Below are 10,911 nucleotides of genomic sequence, written 5' to 3'. Positions count from 1 at the left end.
TAATTATCCAGAATTATTGTTTCATTAAAATTAGTTGAAAAGTTAAAACAAAAACAAATTATTATCCAATCCAATAAACAAGAAACTGATCAGCCATGTATTCTTTCTTAAAATTCATGTAAAACTCAGACAGCTGTGAATAGATGTTGCTAAGTAAATTTCTCTTCTTAGAGATTTAAATTTCTAATTGAATAAACGAGGAAATGGAATTATGTTTCCAAAAATTGAAATCATCCCTTACTAAGAACATGAAATAACGTTTCAAATTATGATATAAATCAGGGAATACCACATGTATATTAATGCTTAAAATCTGATTTCGTTTGTAAGAATTCATTCATATTCAAGATTTAATTATTATTTCATGTTTTAATAAAGACTACACTTTTATAAAAATTGCATTCATATACCATTTTTCAGTCCGTATCCATAGCCTTTAAACAGAATACATTTAAAAAACGAAATTTGTCCTTCGTTCATAGTTAGTGTCAATGATTAAGTGGCAATCGAAGTGCCAAGAAGTAAAACAATTACACAAAGTACATAGTTGTATACAGAAATAGAGCTATAGAAATTTCAAATGTTAAGTCTGCGTTTAAAAAAAAAAAACAGCCAACGCATGAAAAACATTTCAAAATTCATGCGACTAAAATACTACAGACATGCACTTTTACCATGGATAAACTTTAAAGTCATATCTTTAAATAATACGAATAAATCATGAGGAGATGGATGAAACAATGCGACAAATATACACTCTGTCACAAAAAAATATACGCACCCAGAAGGAAACCAACTTCTAGCACGAAACGCAATATGTATGTAGTGTATGAGGATATAAACAAATGATTACAAATTCAGAACAAAAGATCGTTTTATTAAGAAGTTATGGCATGAAAAACGTTACAAATCAGTAAGTAGTATATCCACCTCTGGCAGCTTTACAAGCCGAAACCTTGCGCGACATCGAATCAAATACGTCACCCATGACACTCCTGCGGAAGATTATGCCATAATCTTTGCAACTGAGCAGTTAATTTACCAACATTCCGGAACAGCTGCAGTTGCGTTCCAAGCATGTCCCAAAAGTGCTTTATTGGTGAGGGATCTGGTGATCTGGTACGCCAAATCTTTGAAGACATTATTGGGAGAGTCGCGCAGTGTGTGGACGAGCGTTGCCTTGCTGATAAATGGCATGACTTAATAATTAGCATAGGCAGTTCAACTGACGTTAAAATATCTGTATTTTTTATATTTTTATCTGTACGTTAATATATATACTGTGGCTTGTAAATAATAATGAATGAGACAAAAATCACCATTAATTTAATAAACAAAGCATATTTTCAGCTGCATGTAATTTGTTTTTAATTGCATTTTCAAAATTTGCATTTTTCTCAAAGGAGGAATGACGTAAACAAAGTTAAAGGATGACCAAAAAAATAACTGTGTGAAGACTGAAAAATGTTTGAGACACTCTTATTTATAAGCCTGCTTCCTATTTGTTTGCAAATCTACTTATATCGTCATACAAAAATTAAAAGTCAGCTGAACTCACTGTCAAAATAACTATTTCGTGCATTACTTTCAGTTCGAAATTAAATCTATTCAGTAAGGTAACTTCATTAATTTTTAACAAAAGAGAATGAACAGAAACCTAAATTGGAAGTTTTTTAATTAACAATTTGAATGTATTTTCGCAACTAAAATATTTATATTTCTCAGAACAGACTCAGCAAAATGAAAGATCTTCCTACCAAATTAAAATCTGTTTTTGGGGGTTTCTTTAATAAAATTAGAAAATATCGGAAATCTTAGCATTTTTAAAGTCTTCCAATACCTTTATGCATGTAGAAATTATTGAAAAAAATGCGCAACTATATTACTTTTAAGATTCTCTTTTAGTTTATTGAAATGTAGTATGACGTATTCATATGAGCAATTATTCGTCTGCGATACGTTTTGGGCTGTTATTAAAAATCAGAAAAGCTAGTAATTATACATATATTTCTCTTTTAATTTTTCCTAAATATATATGGAGATACACTTTATTTTAATTAAGAATAGCCGAATAATTATTTTAAAGAAAATTGGGTTTTAAAGACATTTCTTTAATTAATATGAAATCTTGAAAAGTTTATACTGAATTCAATTTTCATCGAAAATATTTCAATGTGCTTCGTAACATATTATGTATTACCTAAATCTAGATTTATAATGTACAGGAGATTTTGAAATGCAGTACAAAATTTGAATTATATTTAATTAAATGTTATTAACGACACATGTGAGTTAAAAATTATCAGGAAACTTCTTTTCGAACCGGATTAACAATAAGATAATTATAAAGGGTTGGTTTCCACACGAGAGAATATTTGCGGAATAAAAAAGAATGCGATAGAATAATTTAAAAGTTACATCGAGAAGCAGGAGAGATGAAAAGTAAGATCCATTTTTCTGCGGTGGTTGGGAGTTGATTAAAATTTGAAATATATGTGAGAGAATCAGCCCTTTACTAACTGGTGGCTAAATCGTTTGGCCAAGAATAGCCATATTGCTTTTGCTAGAAACAGGAATTTTGCTCCCATGATTCTTCACGCCGCTATTCTGAAAGCTAGCAGATAATGAAAATACGATGTAACAATAAATATTTACTCTATATAAGTCAAACAGACGACAAATGTATAATGAACACAATATTTTCTAAACCTTGTATAGAACGTTATTGTGTATTAGAATAAAAACATTGCATAATTAATACACTGTCCGAAACGAATAGAGGTATTGCAAGTTCAATAAAAAATAACCGTGTAATTGACTACTACTAAACAAAAAATGAAAGAAAATTGATTCAAAAATTCTTAAATTTACAATTTTCGAAATATGCAAATTTTGTCTCTGATGTCAAAAATTACGTATTCTCGAAAGCGACCTGTAGCATTCGTTATGCACCTTAGACACTATAAACAACTATATGCAGTGAATGATTCGTAGCAATAGCAATGAATAGATGTCACAGCAAAACGAAGCCGAATTGATATACTTAAAGACCATTGATCGTATAGATGCGAATCAAACGCAACCCGATACAAGGGAAGTTTCTGGAGATTTTCAGAGTATTTTTCAGACTACGAAACTAGTGTTAATAACCTGGAAATCTTAGGCGAAGCCAAGAGACAATCGTAGGCTTGCAGCAACACAATATAAGGACCGATATTTAAAACTGATGACTGGGAAAATGAGCAGTATAAATACCAATATATTGCGACGGTAATTTCTGAGGGTTACTGGCTCTAATTTTTCACCTTATACCGTTCGAAATTAAACACATAATTTTGGTTTGTATGCTAGTAGTCCTATAACTTAGTTTCCTTTAACAGTGGGCTCGCGTTCAGTCCGCAGAATATGGATACAAGATCGTTTCAGATAGAGACGAAATTAATGGAACACTTTTCATTGGTCAGGCAAGTTCAACTTTAGGGTACAATTTGAAAATAAGGCGCTTACCACTTGGAGAGAATATAATACTTGGAACAATACTGCATTTGAAAACGAAAGTGTCCGATTTGGAGGAGGCTGTGATCTGGCTCAGTATCGCTATTAGTGGTCAAAACGTTGTACCCATCAGAAATGTGCCACTGGGGGCTCATCTATAAAAGGATGATATTCTCAAATATTTTATGGTATTTGAAGTTGCAGGAACTGGGTTCATTGCCATCGATGATAACGCCAGACAAAATCTCTTCTGCTGGTGGAGGATTCCCTTTTCGAAGAAGGAATCCTTCAAATAAAATGACTAACATTTTCATCCTAATCAAGCATCTTAGGGAATATCCTTTTGAGAATTATTAACGCACAGCACGTCCACATATACACTCACGTTTGTGAAAATTGCAACACCAAGAAGGAATCGTCATAATTGAATGCAATTTAATACACAGTTGAGTGGTAGTGGTACAAATAAATGATTAAATGTTCAAAGCAAACAAACAAGAACAAGAACAAGAGATCAGAATCAGTATTTTGTGTGGCCACCACGCGCCGCAATAAGTGCTGCTACACGACGTGGCATGGAGTCAAACAAAGTTTGAATGTCTGACTGAGGAAGAGCATTCCATATCGTTTGTACGCGTACCCAAAGTTCGTCTGCAGACGCAACAGGACGAGGATCACGAGCAAGACGCCGACCAATGACATCCCACACATGTTCAATTGGCGGCATATCCGGGGAACACGCAGGCCAAGGAAGAAGCTGTACCTGCTGCGCTGCAAAGAAGGATTTAACAATCCGAGCAGTATGAGGGCGGTCATTGTCCTGTTGAAATACAGCGCCTGGCAAGCTTTGAAGGAAGGGAACAGCTTCGGGCTGTAGAACTTCACGGATATACCGGTTGCTGTTCAGATTGCCCACAATTCGTAGCAATTGAGATCGTCTATGATATGCTATGGCGCCCTAGACCATAACTCCACTGTGTGTTCGTCCACTGTGGCGTTCGATAATGCACTCCGGAAGGTGGCGTTCACCGGCATAGCGTCTGACACGAATGCGGCCATCATGGTACCACAAATTAAAGCGGGATTCGTCAGAAAACATGACATGCTGCCAATCAGCACGCCAGTCTCTATGCTGATTGGCCCATTGTAGCCGCAGGCGGCGATGGTCGTGCGTTAGGGGGATCCTGTATAAAGGAGTCCGTGCGCACAGTCCACACTGCAGCAGACGTCTACGAATTGATGAAGCACACAATGAAACACCTGTAGCTATTGACCACAGTGCTGCCAATTGTCTAGAGGAAGCTGTACGGTCCGTCCGCGCCATGCGGACCAGGTGTCTATCATCGCGAGCTGACGTCACATTTCGGGGTCCACTCCCGGATTTCCGAGTTGTCCGACACTCGTCCGTCCACTGCTTCCAAACGCGCATCACTGTGCTGCTGTTACGCTGCACACGAGAGGCTACTGCACGATACGACAATCCAGCTTCACGAAGGCCGATGATTCTCCCTCGTTCAAACTCTGTAAGTTGTTCAAATCTCGCTCTCTTTCGTCGACGAGGCATAAGTACAGATTGAGTTAACGTTTACCACTAGCAGATAACCACCGATAACCATACACGCCTCGCTACAGCCGTCTATTTATTCGGATCCATCAGCCGTTCAGAGGGCGCTGCTCAGCATACGCATGCGCTACGGATTTGCAATTCTAATCATTTGCATATCATGCGCTACTTTGCATTTCCTGAAAATTTCAGCTCACTCGCGTAAGTCCTTCATGGTGTTGCAATTTTCACAAACGTGAGTGTAATTCAGTAGCTAGAAGCTCTTTTCTACAGGAATAAGAGATAATCCTAGTTTCCCTTTGATCACTTCAATGACTCAATATCTTCGATGACTTCAAATGTACAACATTGCTTTTGTTAGGTGAAATCATACCCCTTATTGAACTCATTTTTATCAGAAAATCAAGATGTTTTGTTCGTTTCTTGATATGCACAAAATGTGTTTTTTTCGACAAAAAATGAGACAAAAACTTATTTTTTCTTTTCCGCGTAAAATTTTCTCTCATTTATTACAATCCTATCTTTTATGACTTCAAATTTACAACTTTGCTTTTGTTAGGTGAAACCATACCCCTTATTGAACTCATTTTTGTCAGAGAAATCAAGGTGTTTTGTTCGTTTCTTGATATACACAAAATGTGTTTTTTTTTTTCGACAAGAAAATGAGGCAAAAATTTAATTTTTCTTTTCCGCGTAAAATTTTCTCTCATCCATTACAGTCCTATACGAGTCCATGTCTTATAATCGTATACTAGTTAACAATACGTTTCCTCATCCACAATTTGTATCTGGAATCTTAATGTGAAGTTATTGTTTTGAACAGAATATTATACAATTTTGTTTCATTAAATATGTCTAATATTAAATGTGTCTATTAAATATTTCATTAAGTATGTCTAATATTGAATAATTAAAAAAGGTTTTGGATTGAATTAAAGATTGCATAACAGGAAAAGTCTAGATTGAAAAGAGCGATTTTAATTTTGCAATATGAGTAAATACTCGTGAGATTCCTGCAAGATATCTAAAGAAAAGGAAGTAATGCTTAATTGTGATTGCTCACATTACTAAATTTCATGAAGAAAATTTTAATAAGTAAGATTCTAATTTAGGAAGATAATGCAAAAATACGTTTGAGAAATATACGTTTGTAAACGCTTCAACTTGTAACGTGCTAAATGTAAGTATAGTTTTTTTATTGTCATGCATACTATCTTAATTTGTTTTAAATTCTTGACTCGCAAATATGGTTATACAATCCGTTGAATTTGAATACTGAAACGACCAACAAATAAAACCGCTTCCTTAGAATACACTGCATATACAGAATGTACTGTTTACATATTTTTAAAGTTATTTTGGATCAGTCTAGTTAACTTTTAAAATGTAAAGAGTTTTTTTTAAATGTTCGTTCTGATAGCCGGCTTTCTGGACTGTAAGACTGCATAGCGATTTGCATGATACGTATAAGAATCTTTTGCAAAATTTCCAGGAGTATAGTTTTCTGTGTCTCTTGCATTCTTTCCCAGATTTTATCAATCGTGATGAGTTTGCTCTTAGAAAGAACCTTTTTCAAAGAGCACAAAGGCATATTTGTCCGTAGGGAATCTATCAAAGGATTTCGAAAGGATACATTAAAAATGTATGTAGGTAATAAATACTACCTGTATCAATCTTCATTTTTTCAAGGAATGTAGTGGAACCTTTTGAGGTATACCTTGTCGCTCTGTCATGATGACGTTTCACTCTTTGAAAGTCATTAAGAGAGTGCAACTGAATTTCTTCTGTAAATATCGGACGTAAAATTCTAAAATTCCTAAAATTCCCTAAAAGGGCGTTAAATTCATTTGAAAATTGTTCTTCACTCTTTTTACTTTTAATTTATACTGTAAGAGAATCTTGCAGCAGTCATAAACCCTCTATGATACTATCTTTACATGGAAGGAACCAGGTTTGTGCACACGTTTCCCGCAATTTTCTAAAATAAATAAATATTTCTTCTTATTCCAGTCAATTAGGGCAGCATGCCGTAACTTTTTTTTTTTTTACACATGGAACTCTTCTCAATATCCACTTTTATCGTGGAACGCCTGTTTGCATCAATAGTATGATTTTAATGCAACATTCTGTAAATTCTGGAATTCTTGTAGCAAAAATGACAATTATTTAAAATCTTATTTTTTTGCTTCAGAACACGATCTCAAAATTTATCCGAAAGTGCTTAACTGAAAATAACGTATTTAAACAGAATTTTCAGATTAAAATTTTAACGAGATGAGTGGTAGGGCTTTTTATTTACACAGATAAGTGTTAAGTTTAGCATTAGGCTTTATGAATGAAAGTTGAATTCTTATCAGTATTTATTTTTTTTTGTCGACACATAAGCTAAGATCCCCTTTTTGCACATACATGTAAGTACCAGCATGACCTTTTGGAATTCAACATTTAAACTGCATCAGAATACAATTAGCAACATTAATTAAACTTTTTCTGAATCAGATGCCATTTCAGTAAAAGTTTCTCGGTTGATATAGTCGAAGGTCAGGCACTGACAGCAAGTGGATTTTAATACCTTTTGATATTAATTATGCTATTCATTTGATGTTGATTAAAAGCTTCACTCAAACTTTTCAGGTTGTGAATAATTTCTTTAATAAATGTCTTTCCTATTTCAACCTCTGCCTCTTCTGAATTACTTTTTATTGTGAGGCAGCTATCAAATTCGTTGGAGCGCACTCAAATTGTCAAAAAATTCGTTTTCTTAAAAGCAATTTTTTCCCTCAGCAATAAATGCTACATTTATATAAATAATATCCATGCCCAATAAATACTGCATTGATAAAATGCAGCAATGGAATTTTTTTGCACTTCAAGACAGAAGAGAGAGACGCCAAATTAAAACATTTCTCAAAGCAAGAACCTTGTGTTTGGCGTACATTTTAGTTGAGATTCTATCGGTTTCGAAGTCAGACAGCTACAGTGCTCTTTTTATCATGAGCAAAGAAATCTGCACCGAAGGGATAAGCCTTGGGTTTATTTATAAAAAAAAGTAAAGCGAATGAGAAGCAGGCAATTTGTCTTCAAAAATACTAATGAAAATTGCGAAATTTATGTTAATGGAATTTTAAAAGCGTTAGGAAGAACCGGATTGGGATTAAAGTCACTAACTAAGCAAGATAAATCTTTGTAATGTTTAAAGCTTCCAAGGAACTGATTCACCAACTGAAGAAGGTTTTTGGTTAATTCTGAAAACCCAAAGTTCAAAATTGTGATTAAATCTCCGACTATAATAAACTATCGTAGACTTATTAATTTCGCCTATACGACATAAAATTCATGTCTCTTGATGCAAATCTTTAATTCTTTTCTAGTTTGGCCAATATATCTAAAACTGCACTGACAAGATATGCTATAAATTATCCAAGAATTTAAGTCAAAAATGGAACTGTTGCGTAATAGATTGAATGCACACATCTCCAATGATAGGTTGATAAAATTTTTCAGAGTTCCTGAACTTTTTACAAAAATAGTCTTGCAACTGTTCACAATATCACAGAGAACAATCAGTAGTTACACTTCAACCTCTAAGAATGTTAAATGCAAAGCGCGTGTAAAGAATGAAGCTAACTCGGAGATATTTCAGTACTCTAATTCACGCTGAACAAATAGCTGAGAACCGATACTGTCTCAGGTCTTATGCAGTTTTCACCCGTTTCGCCGGGATATTTATAGTACTTTCTGCTTCTCAAAATTACTGGAAGGCATATGAGGGCCGAACACGGTTATCCCTACATATGAAATCAATTACAGTTATTCAGTTACAGTACCTGTTACGGTGGTACAGGTACAGGACCAAAATGTTGCCAAATGGTAGCCACCTTTGGCGACTTTTGTGGATTTCCCGCCATGTTAGTGACATAGCCATTTACTCAGTGTTAAATAGACTTGTCCCTGTATTCTTACTTTTCAGATAAGCTTCGTTCCTCCGAATATTCATGTTACATTATACAGAAACATACCAAAATTCCACATATAATTGCACTAAAATCATCTATCTGTGTAAAACATTCGTAACAGAATCATTAGGAATAAAACCGGGATTTTATTGATAGGTCAGAAAACGACTCGGAACTCGAACTTCTGAAGAATCCGTGCAATTTTGTAACCGACAGAAGAATGAAATGGAAGAAAAACGAAGTTTTTAATATGAAATCTAACAAAGAAATGTCTTTCTTATTGCAAGATGAAAACGTTTAAAAGACTTTATCAATGACCATAGAAGAATGATCATAATATATGATGGTCTACGATTTTATTTGTTATGTATTCAATTGAGCCAGCCATTAGTTCACTTTTGGAACTGAATCTGACAGTATACGTTCCTTCCTTGATATTATATTCCACCGCAAATCTGATTTCAGAACTATTGTTTACCATGAAAAGTTTCCTGTTTGTTTACCTCTACATGCTAAACCATGTTATCCGGCGGAACACAAAATGGCTTCTTTTCACTATTATGTATTTCTTGCTTTCAGCATTTATTCCTTTCAGCGTTTTTCCTTATTAGTCTTTGCTGTTAATGAACTGAATTATTCGAGATCAGTCGTCATTGGTAGAGGATTTTATTATTAATTTTAAGAGTTCGTCACATTTTCGAATGACAATTTCAGCATATTTTCCTTTAATTTCTGTGTTCAGATTCCAAATGATGATGCTGGATCCTTAGAGCTGTTTGGGAGAACTTTGCTGCATATGACACAGCGAGGATTACCATTATTATTCCTGAGTCCTAAAGACATAATTCTTTCATCGTACATCCTAAATATTTTATTAACTGCTTCGGGCTGATTATTTAAAGGTGCATTAACGGGCTCAGCTCTTTTGCGAAGGATTTCATTCGTATCATTTTCAGCATTGCCAACATTATCTTTAGCAAAATAGCTAGCTATTGAACCTGAAGCAAAGGAGTCAAATTCTGCAGTAGAACGCTTTAGAGTAAAGATTTAGACCACCTCTCCTTCGTTAAGCAAAATATCAAAATCCTAAGACAAAATTACAGTAACAACTATCGTTTAAGACCGAGTAAAGTTTAAATGATTACTTACTTTGATAACATTCTTAAGAGCGGAATATAAAACGCAAACTATAAATGCAATTTTCAGGTTTTAAAACACCAACGACAGGATATGGATATGGATATAACAGCTTGTCTCCGTCTTTCTTGTGTCTGTGTGTTTACAAAATAAATGTTTGTCTGTTATTTAGGGCGGAGTTTCTTATAATTTACATTATGACTTCCAAATAAAGTTTATAAGCAAAATCTTAAAAAAGAAGAAAAAAAAACTTTCATTCAGTTTATAGCTTATATGACACTCAGAATATAATTCATTCAGTATGCAGTTTATAGGATACAAGTGACCATTATATCCGGCTACTCGCAACAACCTTTGACATTAAACTGGATTTTCCTGTAGTTCTAAAACTGAGGGATTTCCCCGTATTTTTAGATCTGTGGTATTCCCCCAAGTATAGCGATCAATAAAGAAATGAGCCGAAGAATCACCGATACCGATACCGGTATTCCGTGTGATTCCCCAGCGCGGCTATGCCAAAAATTCTCGGGATGTCAGACTGTCGCTTTTCCTTCGAAGTATCCAGATTAGTAAGAGGAAGCGAGTTCAGTTCTTATTCCATTATTTTTACTTCCTTGTACGAAGTAAAAAAGAAGTATTGTAATCGCGAAATGTTTCAGGCAGCGTATTTCAACGAAAATATCTATTTTGACCACTATCGAATGCAATTTAACGATGTTTTTGCGTAAGGATCGTAATGCAATTTAACGATGTGTACGT

The sequence above is a fragment of the Stegodyphus dumicola genome, chromosome 8 (assembly GCF_044657685.1).
Source record: "Stegodyphus dumicola isolate Sdum_Otavi_A_Nest chromosome 8, ASM4465768v1".
Lineage (NCBI taxonomy): Eukaryota > Metazoa > Arthropoda > Arachnida > Araneae > Eresidae > Stegodyphus > Stegodyphus dumicola.
This window is presented reverse-complemented; position numbering follows the sequence as displayed.